The sequence below is a fragment of the Crotalus tigris genome, unplaced genomic scaffold (assembly GCF_016545835.1).
Source record: "Crotalus tigris isolate CLP2741 ecotype Arizona unplaced genomic scaffold, ASM1654583v1 scf7180000017659.2616968, whole genome shotgun sequence".
In the NCBI taxonomy this organism is placed as follows: domain Eukaryota; kingdom Metazoa; phylum Chordata; class Lepidosauria; order Squamata; family Viperidae; genus Crotalus; species Crotalus tigris.
Window position 1 is genome coordinate 1,296,676 of NW_024096546.1, and position 18,776 is coordinate 1,315,451.

The following is an 18,776-nucleotide window of genomic DNA, read 5'->3' on the forward strand; positions in this document are numbered from 1 at the left end:
TCCTCATGTGGAATGGACTTTATATTGCCTTAAGAAAATTCTATCAAGATCAGGATACTTCAGAAGCAGCTTGCCAGATACAACCTGGACTGTGGCTACCATTTTTTTTTTCACAATTTCCCTCAAACCGTGCACTCCTAATATTCAATGTAAGACATTTTCTTAGAGAAGGCTTCTCTTTTTCTCTCCCTCACTCCCTGAGTATCTATACCTAGAGAATCGTGAAGCTCTTAAAAACAAAACAAAGTGTGTGTGTGTGTGTGTGTGTGTGTACACACACACACACACACATACACAATGTGTATATATATACACCAGAGAGCAGGGGCCAAGACAGGATACTCAGAACAAAGCCTTGTGGAAGAAAGGATGACAACATGAGTGTGAATGACGGACATGTAGGAGAGGAAGGGGGGGAGCCTACTGAGGTGGAGTTCCCCAGGCAAGGATGTGAGAAGGGAAAACAGTTTAGGGATGTGGGGCTTACATTAGATCAAAGAAGGAAGAGAAAGAATCCCCCCAGCTTACAAGTACATGAGGAAAGGGGAATGAGCAGTAACACACACACAGGTAAGAAAAGCAAGGAAAATGTAGTTAGTGACATGGAAGCTACGACCAAAATGCGGATTGGTCGGATAGGACCCGTGTTAAGATCTAGGAGCCGGGCACAAACGGTATCTCACCTATAAATGGACTCTCCCATCGACTAGAATGTACCGGGACGATGCTGGCAGTTGCCAGCGAAAGCTTGGTATTTTATTGAATAAAACTTTTACAGTTTTGTAAATTTTCCTGGTGCTCATGCTTTTTAGCTATTTGAAATGAATACACCCAGGAATCAGTCTTTTATTTTCAGCATTGTTATTAATATATAAATATATATATGTAAATACTATTAAGCTAAATTTTTATATATTCATTATAATCCATTTAATTCTTAACTTCTGGTATATTTGATATTTACAGAACAACAGAAGATTCATTATTACTAGGAAGAAAAAGAATATTTCCCTGAGAGTATGTATGCATTCTATTTTGGAACAGCCAGATGTGGCTTAAAACATTCATTAAAACAGATAATAGAACATTAGCAGCAGTAACACATCTAATGCTTTTATGTATGTTTTATAGCAATTACAGAAAAAAAGGAAAGGGAAATACATCTATCTGTAATGTCATTACGAAGCTTAAGACCAATTCCAGCAAACAATGCTCTTAATACAGCTAGTCTTTCATCTATATAGCAGTGAAAATTCATGGAAGAACCATAATTTACAAAATGGTTTTGAAGATCTTATGATAATATCACAGTTTGCATTTCAGAAGCTAAATGCTGTACTTATATATGGTTGCAATTTTGATCTCCTATCTATTTCCACATTGATGTGAGATGTAATCTTTGAAGTACATGGGTTCCAAGATGTGAAAAGCTTTCCAGATCAGTAATAGCTTGAATGGCGAACAACATTTGCCATAATGTAGATTGACTAGGTGTTTCTCCTCACTCTACTCCTAAAAAAATATAGGTTACTGAAGTCTGTATCATTTGCTCTCTAATGCCATATAGGATCCCTTCAGAGATGTCAATGCCCATTTAGATATAATCTAGATTAGAAGGTTACAATAGAACATATCTTTGAAAGTCAAAATTCAATAGCAAGTAAAAAAAAAGTATTCTTTTTTTCTATGGTAATTTGAAGAGTTGGAATAAATTTTCTGGTGCACAAAGCATGAAATAGTGTAACAACAGAGCAATAGATAATAAGCAGAATGTGGTTTATATACTATATGTGTTCGTCCATTAATTTTGATGAAGACCTTGACATCTTGTGGGTTATGGGCCATCAATGATGTGTCCGTAGGTGGCTAATAAGACCGATGTTAGCATGGAATGTTCTGCCACATACTGAACAAAGAAATGTAGACACTGTTACTTCAGCATTTGCAGCTCTGGCTTTCAAGAGTGCTCGCTTTTCTTGTGCCAAGATTGTCCTTCTGTGTTCATATGTCTGGCAACCCTGGTACACCAAGGTGTGCCATGTCGGTCGATCATGCGCCAGAAGTTCCCAAGAGATGGTGTTAATATCCAGGGACTTAAGAGAGGCTTTCAATGTGTCTTTGCATCGCTTCTTTTGTCCCCCATGCAATCGCTTTCCTTGAGACAGCTCACCATAGAAGAGCTGTTTAGGGATGTGATGATCTGGCATCCTTACAACATGGCCTGCCCAGCGCATCTGGGCTTTCATCAACAGAGTGTAAACTGATAATAGGCCTGCTTTGGAGAGGACATCTGTGTCTGGTATCTTATCCTGCCACCGGATCCTCAGAATTCTACGAAGGCAAGTCATGTGGAAGTAGTTCAGTTGCCTAACATGCCTTCTGTACACTGTCCAGGTCTCACTAGCATACAATTTTTTTTATTATTATTTATTTATTTATTTAAATAAATAAATAAATAATTGTCACTCCCATATTTGGGAGTGACAATCTCTCCTTCTCACTGCCAATTCGTGCTCATGGACCCTGGTCTTAATGCGTTTAGCAATGCAATTATATTGGGGAGACTGCTAAACGCATTAAGACCAGGGTCCATGAGCACGAATTGGCAGTGAGAAGGAGAGATTGTCACCCCCAAATATGGGCCCACACAGTGGATCTGGGCCACAGGTTTAATTTTGGTGGCGTCAGTGTATTGGCAAATGATAGTACCAAAGGGGGCCGCCTTCTTAGAGAGGCATGGCTCTCGGACAGCAAATCCATTAATAGGCATATTGACCTATGTCCGTCCTATTTGGCCTTAAGATCATGGAGTGCCAATAACCAGCGGCAACACCCCCAATGGCCCAGTAACAACTTGGGCAGCACCCGAACCATCCAACAAACCATGGGCAATTTGGAGGAAGGAAAGCAATCGCGAGATACTTCGACCACCCCCGTGAGACTACTGCAATCCCAGAGGATTAGGGGGATGATAAGAACCAGGATCCGGCCCCCTGGCAGCAAAGAGGAGACGAGAGAAGATACGGCAGGTGGAAGTGCGGATGAATCGCCAAACGCAACGGCCCGCCCACACATCAAAAGAAATATCACGGCTGATCCGGAAAGGAGGAGAAGAACCCCTCATGCAGCCGGAGCGATTAGCTCTAATAAAGATAAACCACGGGGGGTGGTTGACGAAGAACCCTCGCACACCGTTATAGAGGAGGAGGGAAGATCGGAGAGCGGCAGGTTACGGAAGATCGAGCCGTCACACCCCCTACCTGATGGTCCTGAGGACTCCCATGGAATACAAGCGAATGCTCTTAATAATGTAAAAAAGGGGAGAACTGAGGAAGAGCGCTGCAACCAGGAGGGATGCAGCTTGATTGCTGCGCACACACCCCCTGGATCGGGCACCCGGAGTAGGACACGCGCAGGACAGCTGGGCATGACAACTAATAAGAGACGATCCCTCCACCTTGCGGAACACCCCCCCACGCTGCACCGAACCCGTAGCAACTTACGAGATCATCAGGATGACGGACACATTAAAAATGAAAGTATTGAGACCGGAAATGAATATGATCCTAAAAGTAACAACTGGACAAGATATGGTGGAGAAAGGAATGTGGAATGTGCACTACCACCTGAGCCTAAGGGGAGGTTAGAATATAAAGGCAACCGAAATAACTGCAATTGCCATCTAGCTAATCCGGAGTTGGGAGAATTGGAGACGGATGAGGATAAAAATGCAACCAAAAAGAGAAAAGAAGCACAGGTTAATTGCACACGGCTGAACCAATTAGGCCCGATAACAAGATCGAGGAGCCGGGCGCAGACCTCGACACGCCTATAAAAGACCTTCTCATTCTCTGGCGCGCCAGCCCTGAGGATGCCGGCAGGTGACGGCGAAAGCTTGGCGCTTTTTAAAACTTTTATAGTTTTAATTTATTAAAAACTTTTATAGTTTTTATTACCCTGGTGCTCATTTTATATTTTCATTATATATATATATATATATATATATATATATATATATATATATATATATATATATATATGTAGGTCTTTGGTTGTTCGGGTTTTCTCCCGCGTAAAATTGGAAGTGTCTTGGCGACGTTTCGACGAAGTCCCATTCGTCATCTTCAGGCTGGTGTTTTCAGCTTCGTGATCGAGCACGAAGCTGAAAACACCAGCCTGAAGATGACGAATGGGACTTCGTCGAAACGTCGCCAAGACACTTCCAATTTTACGCGGGAGAAAACCCGAACAACCAAAGACCTACATACAAAACCCGCGAAAACCTCAGAAAACATATATATATATATATATATATATATATATATATATATATATATATATATATATATATATATATATATATATATATATATATATTTACATTGCCCCCAACAATCTGGGTCCTCATTTTACCTATCCGGGAAGGATGGAAAGCTGAGTCAACCTTGAGCCGGTGAGATTTGAACCGCTGACCTGCTGAACACAGTCAGCTAAAGTGGCCTGCAGTACTGCACTCTAACTGCTGCACCACCTAGTTAGCAGTGCTAACTAGGGTAGTTAGCACTGCTGCCTGGTAAACTTTAAGCTTGGTAGCAAGACTTATTCCATGGCGGTCCCACACGTTAGTCCGCAATCTGCCAAATGCAGAACTTGCCTTGGCAATTCTACAGTTGACCTCGATGTCAATTGTCACTGCACGGGAGAGGGTACTACCAAGATACGTAAATTGGTCCATTGCTTGCAGCTTTTGTCCCTTTATTGTGATGGTAGGCTCTTGATATTGGGCTTTTGGAGCTGGCTGGTACATCACTTCAGTTTTCTTCGTGTTGATGAAGACGCCAAAGTTGTCACAAGCGGCTGCAAATTTGTCCATGCTGGCTTGCATTTCCTGCTCCGATCCTGCATTAAGGGCACAGTCATCAGCAAAGAGGAGATCTCGTAGCACAGTCTCCTTTACCTTGGTGACAACCTGAAGTCTTCGCAGGTTGAACAGTTTCCCATCGGTTCTGTACCTCAGATTAACTCCTACTGAGCTGTTCTGAAAGATGTCTGACAGCATGGCTGAGAACATCATGCTGAACAGGGTTGGTGCCAGCACGCAGCCTTGCTTAACGTCATTAGTAACAGGGAAGGCCTCTTAGGCTCCACCGTTACTCAGAACACGAGCCGCCATGCCATCATGGAACTGTCGTACCATCAGAATAAACCTGTCAGGGCACCCAAACTTCGACATAATGCGCCATAGTCCTTCATGACTAACTGTGTCAAAAGCCTTGGCGAGATCCACAAAGGTGGTGTATAGTTCACGATTCTGCTCCTGACATTTCTCCTGGAGCTGTCGAGCTGCAAATATCATGTCCACTGTGCCACACTCTTTGCGGAAACCACACTGTGTCTCAGGTAGTATACCCTGTTCCAGATGGTCAATCAGGCGATTTAGCAACACTTGTGCAAAGATTTTGCCTGCAACGGAGAGAAGGATATTCCTCTATAATTATCGCAGACTTGTCAATTTCCTTTCCTCTTGTAGAGGTGCACGATGGACGCATCTTTCAGTTCCTGAGGAATGGAATTTTTTTCTACGGTAATTTGAAGAGTTGGAACAAATTTTATGGTGCACAAAGCATGAAATAGTGTAACAATAGAGCGATAGATAATAAGCAGAATGTGGTATTATATACTATAACAGGTTAAGTAGAAGGCATAGAATTGATCTAATTAAACTGAATTAGGCATATTTAGGTATGTCTAATACCAGATAATAATAGTCATTACCTCCAGCTTCACAAAACATAGATGTAAATGCAGTAATGATGATGGATAATATCACAGATGAGCAGGGCTTTTTTTTCTCATAGAATGCCCAGAATGGAGTTCCGACACCTTTTTTGGATGGAACCTTGTAGGGTAGGCAAGACGTGTGTTAGTTCCGGCACCTTTTTTTTTTTTTTAAGAAAAAAAGCACTGCAGATGAGAATCTTTCTACAGAGCCATTTTTGGTTTTCAAATCACAAATATAGTTAAACATTTTAAAAAAGAATATACAGTAGAAGGAAAATTTGCTTTAGTTTAAATTTATTTATTTATTTATGAGACTTATATACCGCTTTAAGTGCAAGCACTCTCTAAGCGGTGTACACCAGTAAGCAATGTATGTGTGTGTATATATGTATATATATATATATATATATATATATATATATATATATATATATATATATATATTTACATTGCTCCCAACAATCTGGGTCCTCATTTGACCTACCCCGGAAGGATGGAAGGCTGAGTCAACCTTGAGCCGGTGAGATTTGAACCGCTGACCTGCTGAACACAGTCAGCTAAAGTGCTGCAGTACTGCACTCTAACTGCTGCGCCACCTCGGCTCATTATGTACAAATACAGTTTATAGGGAATGCATTGGAAAGAATTTGCAAATATTCTGAATAGAAAATTGTTTTCATTATTAATAAATTCTGTATTTATTCCATTAGGCACTTCGCAGTTAGGGAAATATTTAAAGAGACATAGACTGGAAAATTTATATTACTTTAGTAGTGTAGGAAACATAAGGAACAAAAATCTTTTTAGGTAGAAAGGAAATCAAACTCATGACCACTTTTTCATAATGGTTCAATAGTTTCTTTAATGCATCAAAGAAGAGAAATGTCACAGTTATTTACAAAGAATATGCATTCATGCCAGTTGGTAGTTAACCCTTTGGTAAATTAAGGTCAGTGTACTGACTTGTTATATGATATAGTATTAACTTAAATAGCAACTGGCCTTCAAACCTGCCAGAAATAAAAGCAAGCTTAAGGGCTGTTCCTGTATCCATTGTTTGTATTCCACTAAGCATATGAAATCAGCAGTGCCAAAGTATATCCAAGAAGGGTTTTTTTTTTCTTTCACCATTAGGCAGCATGCAATGAATCATAAATAGTGGCTAATCTGTAAAATGCTACTGAATAACCAGACTGTGATAATGAGACACTAAATATATCAGATTTTGCAATATATAAATTCTCCTGTGTTAATTACTGGGAGGGGGAGAGGGGAGGGACACAACTTTCATCACTAAATTATGCCTGCATAAATTATTTTTCATTAGGGTACCTTCCCTTTTATGATTTTAAGCAACCTGCAAGTTTTCACCACTGTAAGTGGTGGAAGTCAGGAAGATCTTACATGAATACCTGATCATAAGAAAAACATGTCTATCAAATCTTCAATATATCATTTCTTAAGGGCAAGCATGTAAGTCTCTTGTCAGATAGTTAAGTACAACACTGGAATCAAGCACTCAAGTTGTCAACTGAAAGAGCCGTTAAGACGTACCATTTTTTTAAAGAAATTTCAGAATGTTCAATTAACCTACAGCTTTATTTTTAATTTTCTCCTCCATAACTGCTTAAAAACACAGACAATTTAATCATGTGTAGACAGTTGAGTACATTAGATATATCTGGGCATTCTGGAAATAAATAATCAAGATGCACAGATAACTAGATAATAGTAAACAAGAGCAGAAAGTTTGAATTTATACAGTAGTCATCTGGACTTTTGCAATCTTGATTTGGCAGCCCTATTAAATCTCCTTTTCAAAAACTGACTTTAGTTGGATTATTTCTTACTTAATACGCACACAGTGGCAGTCTCTTGCTCTATGGTAGGTTTGCCACAGGAGTGTTCTGTAAGTTCTCAAAGGACAAAGCTCCATTCTTCAGAAAAGAACACCCACTGACCTATTGTGTTCCATTAAAATTAATTAATTTCTGAGCTCTGTTCCTATTATTCCAAACTACTAAAAGAACATTTTTAAGGCTTTAGTGAATTGGGAAATGCATGTCATTTCTACTAACTTTGATTGTAAGGATGACCTCAGTATTTTCTGCCTACTTTATTATAACTATGTGGCATGAAGCTCCTATATGAAAGGTACTTTAATAATTAACTAGTATTGCTTTCAATTTCTAATATTCATGAATACAATTATACAATCTCTCTTTTTGTCTTGCAAAGTGCTGCATTTTTCTTCTCTCACTCTCTTTTTTGGCTTTAACTTTATTAAGCATTTTGACTACAATGTAAAAAGTAGTATGAACTAAACTTAGAGAAAAAGAAAAGAACAGAAGAAATAAATAAAAAGTGCTAGAAGAAAGAAAAAGAAAAAGAAAAGAAATAATATAATAAAGAATGTGTAAAGAAGCAACTTCCAACTTCTATCACAACAACTATGCAAATAGAGTAACTTTTCATCCACTCTAAGGTTCTAAACAGATACGTAGCTCTTTATCCCATATCCCATTCCTTTTCTATAAACAAATCCATAAAAATCATTTTTTTTATCCTGATGTCATCAAAAAGTTAAGAAGAGTTGTCAGAAATTGGGAGGGGGGGATCTTGTTTCACCCTTGATCAAATAAACCAATTTATATTCCTTCCTTTTACTTCTAAAAATCTTTAATTCAGTCAAATATTGTCATAGGATGTATTTTTTGTTTAATTATTCTTTATCCCATCACACAGATTTCTTCAAAGATCTATCAATCCTCTTTTGTAGATCAATTATTTATTTGTTGTATGCCATAGATGGTATTCCATAAGAAAGTTCTTGTACCTAAAATTTCTAACATTTTAAAATGGCTAACAGCCAATTTTTCAAAATGATTAGAAGTGAGCCTTGAAAATTTAATATCACTTAAAAGGCTCTTCCTTGGTTGCAAGGAAGATCTCTGATTTCTTTGACTCCCGGCACTTAAATACAAGGAAAATTGCTGTCCTGTGGTTTCTTCATAAGGAGGAGCTGCCTAAAACAGGGATCCCCAACCCCCAGTCCATGCCGGAAAATGGTCCACGCAAACAAGCAAAGCCACATCCACAGGATGCAGACAGTACATGAAACCACGTCCCCTCCAATGCACAGAAAAACCTCTCCATGGAACCAGTTCCTGGTGCTCAAAAGGTCTAGAACACATCTGGGCAATCTCTCATTGCCTCCTTATCCAGAGAGGTTCTGAATTTTACTATGTTTGCTGTGGTCATCTGCTCTGTTTTCATTGAGATATCTTAAGTTTGCCATATCTCCTCCAGAAGTCCTCAAACTGCTGCATTATGATGTTTAAAAGTTTTTACTGAATTATGAGGATCCCTGTAATATTTATATAAATATAGATCAGACATGTCAAACACAAGGCCTGTGGGCTGGATATGGCTTGCGATTGGCCAATATTTGGCCCTTAGGGATGCTCCAGAGATGTCAAGGGACTGGCCCACACAACCCTAGCCTGGCCCCACCCAGCCCGATGGACCCCAAGGTGCACGCACAGGAGGTGGTGAGTGTGCAGGGGCCGACGACATCCAGCAGCAGGGGCTGCATAGTTCGCTGTGAATACCTGGCTGGCCCTCCAGCAGCAGCACTGCAGTGGCACTGGCAGCACACAGAGCTAGGGTCAGCAGCACATGATGCTCCCTGCCTCACCTCACCTCACTCCACAGGACGAGCTTCCTGCCCACTGCCCCACCCACCAGAGATGCCCTAGATCTCCCCCAACCCTACCCAGCCCCCATAGGCATGTCCCCACAAGCAACATTGAGATGGCTCCGCCCACCCCGGCCATACTTACCCAGTCTGCTGTGACCATGCCCATCCAATGGGCTATGCCCACCCAGCCCCATGGGCACCACACTGCTGTGACCACCGCAGCCATGCCCATCCAATGGGCCATGCCCACCCAGCCCCGTGGGCACCACACTGCTGTGACCACCGCAGCCATGCCCACCCAATGGGCCACACCCACCCAGCCCCATGGGCACCACAATGCTGACACAGCCCTCAATGAAACTGAGTTTGACACCCCTGATATAGATGATATATTTTTATTTTGTTCTCTTTTTGATCTGCATTTTTAATTTACATTTGGAAGAGTACTGCTTAGAGAAACTAGCTTTTCTCATTTACTCTTGTGAACCGAGAGATAACAAACTTCTAGTTCTAATCACAATTAGGATAATTATTTCCTTTTTTAGCAGGTGCTTAATATCTTCAATATACCTAATCATCATTGATATATAACTTATTTTGCCGATAACCCTAAGCTAAATAACTCAGAATAGAGGGGAGGGAGAGGTTGAAAGCTATAAAACTTGCTCAAGAAAGCAATCCCTTTGTGATTCCAGAGACTGTTCTCATTTCTCCAGCTCACTGCAGCAGATTGGGGAAGAAGTTTTGGCTCTGGAAGTATATTTGGGCACAATTTCTCAATGAACTTTCTTAAATATTTGTTGCTGTTCTGATATCTTCCTTGGTATTCTTGTTCTTTGGTATCCATCCTGCAAATTCTAAATTGTCAATGCATAAATTAGGGCAACACATTTCTTCCTAGAAAATTTCAATCATTCATAGAGAAACCTTTTTCTGCATATTTTCTCTTACACATTTCCTTGACTAATGAAAATGTGACAGAATTTGTGAAATTTATTCAATAGCTAGGGTTTTTTTAAATTTTGTGGAGATGAAAAATTAAATGAGAAGTGTGTGTTTTTATTTATTTTATTCTTCCAAAAAATAATCATAGGATTTAAATAATAGTTCAAAATATATTAGAAGTATCACATTGGCTGAAAATTAGGCCTCCACCACATTTAGACATGCTTAAGCTGGACTTCTATAATTATATTTTTGTATAAGTCCAAGTAAACTATGATGAGATTGTGAGCTATGCTTGATTTCACAGTGATATGTTGGGCATCAGTCCAAAGAAATACTTGACAACTATTCTGATTTTCCTAAATGCTACAGTATAAAATCTGTCTCGCAAAAATCCACTTTTCAACAAAGAAGAAAAACTCTCTGGAATCATAGGGAGAGTGGAACACAATGCATCTAACACTCATCCGACAATGAATGTTTCCAGATACATTTGTTGTGCTTTCATGTGATGGAATTATATGGGTGAGTAGTTGCATGACTTAGTTTGGTTGATGCATTATATGCCCTGAGATAGTTACATAAACAGAGAGCTAAACAGATACTAGAAACTGCTTCTCTGTTGCCATGCTTTTTCAGGTTAACATCTTTAAGTTTGTTAATATGTGTCTGAAAAGAGTAGTATAGTTGAAACACAAGAATTTTATTTTTAATTATCCTAAAGCACCAAATACTGCTCCAGCTCAAAATGCTATTTTCTTTTTAATCTATGTCTTTAGAAACTGAGAACTATCACATGTACTGGGGAAAGGCAAGAAAAAAATAAAGTTATAAATTAAAATGTAGGTGTCACAAATGACTTTATATATTTCAATGTATCATTCCCCACTAGATGAACACTTCCAGCTTACATCAGTAAGTATCCTTGGTCCCTAGTTACTTTTTAAATATATGAAAAGTAAAGCACTTAAACTGGAATTAGATCATAAAATTAAAACTCTAGCACATTAACTATACTTTGCTTCCTACCTTGCCAAATAATACTGTTTTCTAATGTATTGAATTTTTGTGTTGTTGTTTTTTAACTCGTACCATTTTGGGTGAAATTTTATGTGCTATTATTTGGGACTTAGCTTCAGCTAGAATTTAGTAGAACTAACTATGGAGGAAATGCATGTACAACTGAACTGTACAAAATACTAAAAACAAAAACATCATTTTATATTCTTTCCTACTTTTTTATCCAATGCTAAAATAAATATGGTGCATTATTGTGCTTTTATCTTTCTTAAATGTCTATTCTGCATTCATATGTATCCTTAGACAATAGGGGGAAACAGGTATATCAAGCCATCAAAAGGCTTTCAAAGTGATCATGAAGCGCTGACGTTTGTTACATTAAGAATACTTCAGAATGGATAGCATAGTTACCATGAGTACTCGCTACCATCATGGCATCAGCAGAAATAAGCATACTTTATACTGCAGAAAAACAAAAACACTTTTTAAAAAGCAGTGCCTGAGAACAGAACATAAATTTCTTTTCATTAAATGAAAGTGAACCCCCCCAACAAGGGATAAATTTCAAAACCTGTTCATAGAAGGACATTCAAAAATTAAATCCTTTAAAATCCCAATCTCCAAAATCATTTAACTGAGCCATGGAATATGGTGGTTACCATGCTGGACCAGATATTCTAATCTACTCTGAGATTGTTTTAGGTTAGACGGTCTAGATCATTTATCAGAAAAGGAATGAAATAAATATTTTAAACCATCAAAAAGTTATCACATTTTCAACTAAAATAGATATCAGATCTAAAGCTTTCTGTGTAGCAGAAGAAAGGTAAAAATAAGAGAACTCTTTAAGACATCACACTATTAGATCTATAATGTACATCTAAATCAAGAACTCTATTTAAATGGCTTTATCATTTTTAAGCTATATTAGGAATGTGGCAGAAATGCCACAGGAAAAACAAATCTCTAGGTATGGTCCTTCTTAAAATCCGTTCAGCAGGAAAAAAATGAGATGGTTCTGTCCCAGCCAATATTTCAGATTCTCATTTGGGCTGCTTCAAAAAGATATTCAAGGTCTAAAGGCAGAAGGACATTCAGAGAGGAGCAGGAGACATACAATAAGTTTCTCATAGCTTTAGACTGAATAGCTTCACAGTACAACAGATAGGGGAAAAAGACACAACTGGCTACCAAACGGTAAGTAGCTGAGTCCCCAAGGTGTCCTATGAATTTTGATCGTTTCATCACAATGATAAATGCCACATTGTACAATTGCATGACAGGATCACAGTGCAAGTATAAACAAGGCAGAAATAATACCTAAGGATTGATAAGACACATATGTGTGTCTGTGTGTGTGTGTGTGTTGGAATAAAAACAAATATTCCAGTTTGTATGGAAAATTAAAGTAGAGAATAATAACTCCTATTTCTCGATATGATAAGAAACATTGATTCTTATTTTGTTTGTGTTAGCATTTAACATTATAAAACAGAGTTAAATTAGCTCTTACTTATACAATTCTGTTTGGTAATCCTGTTTTTAAAACTTTAATTTTTTTTTAATTGAAACCATTTCATACTGAAGTTTAATCCCCCAAATGGAAGTGTCAATATTTTACACTCTGCAATTGGCATTTGGATTGCAATACTGTAGTTCAAATGCATGTCTGTTCAAATATCAAAGCCGCCTCAAATGGGATGTCTGACAAATGAAGATCCGAGAAATCAAATAAACCAAAAGTCATGAATGTGTTCAAAATCTAAATAAGGGAGTAAGTAAAGCAAGACGCTTTCTGTATTTGGAGGCATCTCTTTTAAAGAGCATGACCTTTATGTTTCTGTCGTTAGGTGACTCATGCTGCAAGCACAGCTGGACAGAGCATTGCTTCAAATGTGAGATATGCAAGTTTCTAAAAATGAAAAATAAATCTCGGATATTTTAACACTTGAACTATTGTGAAAAGAAAAACAGGTACTGCAGAACAGCCACAGTAAATTCCATTCTCTAGTTATCAACACATGAAAAATAATTGGGGTAAAAATGTAGAAATGGTAAAAATCAAATAAACCATATTGCCCTGCATTCTCTAGTTTCTCCCTTACTTCCAATTTTTTTATGTGAAGTGAAAAAAGTGTACCATTAAGAAACCTACATTAAAAATGGCAAATTTTTAGATTGCAAATGTATATGATGTCCTCAGTAATGTATATCAAAAATAAAAACTGGGAAAAAATAATAGTTAGTGCTGCTAAAGGGTCACAGTTCCAATTACAATTCATCCTATGGAAGAATATGAAACTGCTTTTAATTGGAACCGAAGACTAACGGTCAGTTTGCCAAGAACAATGGGCATCTTTGATAATAACTGAATAGATTGTCTGATAGGAATTTGTAACTATCAGGAAGGTTCTTGAAATCAGAACATAGAAAAAGACTTTATACTAAGAAATGAACCTCAGTAATAAGACAACATACCATTTTGATTGTCTTAAACCATACCTTCATTAGGAATAATAAATAAAAACTACAAAAAATAAAGGTGTGTTCATGTATGGACCTTATGAGGTTAACATGTTAAAAATTAAACTTTTGACCATATGTGTCACTTTTCAAGACCACATGGACAATATGTCACTCCTCGTTATTTCTGTATTTTAAATATGCAACAAAGAAACTACAGCATTTTTCAAAGAACCTTTGTTTCTTGCCGTCTTCCAACCTCTCCTTTCCTTAATTCAAGTAGTATTCATGCCAAAGCCAGAAAATCATATTAACTTTTCTCAGAGGAGAACAGCTGCTTCATTCTCTGTTTGATTGGATCTCTTATTTATTTATTTATTAAGTGAAGGCCTTACCTTTCACAGAATGAGTGGTAATCCTGACAGTACCTCTTCAGAATAATCTTCCATGTAACAAAACTATCTTTACTTGAGAGTATAAACTATTCCAGAGACAGATTGCACACGTCTTTCCAAAGCAATGCTTCATACCACATGGGAACACATACAAAACACCTCATTTCTCATCTGAAAAGCATCTCATCATTTTTGCATGCTTTTCATAGATTTAAAACTTTTCATAGATTTATATTCGCGTATGTGCATGTACAGCCATAGGAATATCTGCAAGAGCAGATCAACATTTGGAAGATGTCTGTCTGTCTATATCTGTCTGTCTGTCTGTCTGTCTGTCTGTCTGTCTGTCTATCTATCTATCTATCTATCCTCTATCTATCCTCTAGCTACACACACACACACACACACACAAACATATTCACAAGCCTACAGTAATTGGGAGAAAGCCCCTCTTTGAGGGAGATAGGTGGTTTAGAAATATGGATAATAAATAAATAATCAATCAATCAATCAAATTAGGAAAGAAGAAAATGCTGCTATTGTGTACCAAATGCAGAATTTATATACATCAACCTTTCTTATAAATCAAAAGTTGATAAATAACTCCAGACACTACAACATTGTGGCAGCTCCTCCTTCACTGATTTTATTTCACCTTGCTATACACATTTCTGAATGGCATGAAACAGTTGCAGAGTGAAGTCCCCATATAAATGTATATAATTTACTTATTTTAATGATATATTTTTTATCTTGTTTGCTATCAAAATTAGATCATCTTCCTTGGCTTTTAGTTCTAATAAAAAAAATCTTCATTTCTGAATAAATATATAAACATTACTTTTTATACTTTGTACTGTACTAATTTTATGTCTCTATTTGTTTTTAAAATGATGACCCAGAATCTTGTGTCAATGAAAAGAAAAATATTACAATATTTTAAAGTCACACAAGCACACACATTAACAGTTATTACCATTTCTTTTCTAATGAATTTTTATTGTTGGAGACATAATTTTTGCAGCCAACCCTATACATCTATAGTCCCTATTGTATTCTCTTCATTTATTCTTCCTAATTTCTTCCATATTAATAAATTGATTGATTAACTTTATGTAATTTTTCAGGTTCCTAAACCTGCCAAAAATCCTTTTTTGCAGAAATCTCCTTCTGATGCTATACAACCTTTGTCTAGCTAACAACTGGCAATATTTTGGGAAAGTTTTCCATATTAAATTAATAAAAGAGATGTGCAGACCTGACTGTGACTTAAAAATAACTATATACCAAAACATAGGAATAGTTTGCAAGTATATATTTGGTTTTGACATATGTTTGAACAAGGATTATCAATCCACTATAATATATGCAATTTACATCATGACTGATTATGCATTGTTCAAGCTCCCAAAGAAAGATATGGAAAACGACATCATGACCACAAGATTGTGCAAATCATCAGGCAAGGTATTTCACTCACGAGCAAATCACTTAGTCAAATGATTTGCAAAGTGATAGCTGCTAATGTACAAATATATTTTTTTCTTTAAAACTATGCTGTATATCTTAAGCTTTGCCCTTTCATGTAAAGCAGGAACTAGAGATCAAATAACAAAGGATAATTCACTTAATGAATTTGCTTTGAAAATACAAATTTCTTATTAAATCAATTTTTATAAGTTGCTTAGCTGATATTAGTTAGAAAAAACAATGTGAGAAACAGCTCTATACCATGGATATTTACAACTTTATTTCATAAACAGGCCACTTATAAATGTTTCTTGGATCACTCAACATTATTTTTTTTTTACTTTCAGTATACAACAAAGCTTTTTTTATTTGTTTCTATTATCAACTCTGTATGTCCCATTACACACCACTTTTTTCCTTCTATCTATTAAACCAAACTTTTCATCTCCTTGAATCTCCAACAATTGACACATGTGGATGATATCGATCATTATTTCCTTAGGCAAGGAAAAGCCATATGTCCCATAACCTCTGCTTGCCTCACTACATTCAGCAAGGAGAGCATGATCTTGATTCCTCTCATTAAACAATGCCACTTTGTTGGACCTGCCTCTCTATTGGCAGTGTTGCCTGTGGAACAGCATCCCTCTGGAGATCTGGATGACTCTAATCCTTCTATCTTTTTGTAAGACATTAATAATCTAGTTGTTTTCTCAGGATTTGGGGTCAGCTTTTCTCATTGATGTTGTCTTCTTACAAGCTGGGATTGTTGTTTGTAACCTTGGAATTATGATTTGGTTTGTTAAATTGTTATTTTAACCTTGTGCTCTTTTGTGAAAGAGACAGGCATATGAATTGTTTAAGTAAATATAAAAATTCAATCTGTGCTCCAAACAGAGGTCTGGACATTAAAGACTCAGTATTTATAACCACATACCTCATGCATAGCAGATACCTCATATTTTTGTGAATGCATAGATTTTTTCTTTCTTCTACTTTTTAAAGAAAATAACCATTAATTCTTACAACAGAAGAATAGCCGCTAACATCTTGTCTTGGAAATTTGAAGAGTATAATCCTGTATTACACAATACTAAACACATATTATTAATCATAGCTTAATACACTTATAAAAGTATAAAAAGGAAAAGACTGAAGGCATCTACAACCCATTTATTTTTAGAGAGATGTACTGTACAGCACAGCAATTAAAAATGAAAAGTTTGAAAGATATAAAAGCAACAATTAATACAGGACAAGAGAAAACAAAACCTAAGCCTACAGGAAATAATCAATATCTGATGAGAAGACACTATGCTATTAATAGCATGAGTGTGCTGGCAGATACTACCAAGTTGAGTTTTATTAATTAACTGAAAATGTAAAAGTATGATGGCATTGAGAAGTACAAGGAACAAATGTACTAGTTCTTTAGAAACAACACAGTGTAGAATTTATGACCATACAAGTTAGCCGTAGCTTTTTGGGTGAATCTTTTTTTTTTCCTTTTCAAACAAATTTAACTTTGATTCCTCATTGCTTTAGGATTCTACTTGTCCTTAAAAGGAAAGCACTCAGAAGTGTAATTTTTTAATACAGTTTTATACAGAAAAAAATCAGAATATTAAAAGAAAATATTTTAAACAACTTAACAGAAAATCCTTTGCATACGTACATTGAAAGCCCCATTCTATTTAATCACTAGTAATTGCAGGCTTAATTGCTCTGAGATAAGAACATACATTATTTATTTACTTATATTTCCTATTTCTAAACTGCCCATTTTCTTCAGATCTTATCTTTCAATCTAAAAACCTCTTTCCAGATACTAATATATTTTGCTCATCCGCTATTGCCACAGAACCTTATAACAGCATTAAATTAAACAATAGGTTTATTATTGTTTATTTGGAGGAATCTGTTCATGAAACTTGTTTACAAATAAATATACAGGCAAAATTATTTTGTAAACTTGACATATAGAGCTTTCCCTCCTTCCTGCAATCTTTTTCTCCACTATCATCACTTGCATGGCCATGTGTCAACATATTTCAGTGAAATGGATTTGCCTGTAAGCATGCTTTTGTAATTGTAGTATCTCTAAAATTTATATCCTGGGTATTATTACGTTATTTTTATTATTATATATTGATCCGAAAGTAGAGGTAATTTACTCAAATAAATCCCAGGAGGGATTGATAACAGCTTAAATAGCAAATAATATTTTCTTTCATAAGTCTTACAAAAACTTTGGGAATAGCAGAATCATTTCTTGAATGATCATTATGTTGAAACAAAAAAAAACTTACTTAAAAAAATAAAATAAGAAGGAAAAAATGAAACAAGTCAAAACTAAAGAGAAAATTCACATTCACAATAAATAGTTTTGCAATTACCTATGCAGGCTCTTAGATACAATATATTAAAGACTGCTGGGGAAATAAATACTTTAATGGTACAATCAAAAAATTATAGAACTTGCAATGATTGAAAGGTTGGATTTTTTCCCAGCTCATTTATACTTACTAAAGTGGTATTATATTAAAACACTCACACTTATTAATGTTTATCAACCACATGTAACATGGTATATTTCAAATATGATATACAATTTTAATCAACTAGCTGATGTTTAAAATATGAATGAATAATCAGAAATTATAAATAATCAGAGTGTAAACTTTGGCAGCTACATGCCGTTTGTTTCAACTTGCCATTATAGTAAGGGAGAGGAGGTGTTGCTTTAGAATGGGTTAGATGAAGAAATGAAAATTCTACAATTCTGCTGAAGACCATGAGAACCTGAAACCTTTCCAAGACACTGCAGCAGGTGATGAGAGGAAGTAGATGGTTCCCACAACAAAATGAAATTGTTTACATGGACTATGTGAGAAGGTAGGGGTTTGGCCAGAGAAATTATTGTTTAATTCTTTGAACTGGTGTCTGGGAACTAGTGTTTTGCTTCGACATTACCATGCCATGTTTTCTATAAACAGTAAGAT

At 36.5% G+C, this 18,776-nt stretch overlaps 1 protein-coding gene across 5 annotated transcripts in view; it reads right to left on the bottom strand.

Moving 5' to 3' along the window:
* SORCS1 (sortilin related VPS10 domain containing receptor 1) overlaps positions 1-18,776 on the bottom strand; it is a 440,998-nt gene that overhangs the window by 200,423 nt on the left and 221,799 nt on the right. The window lies entirely within an intron of this gene.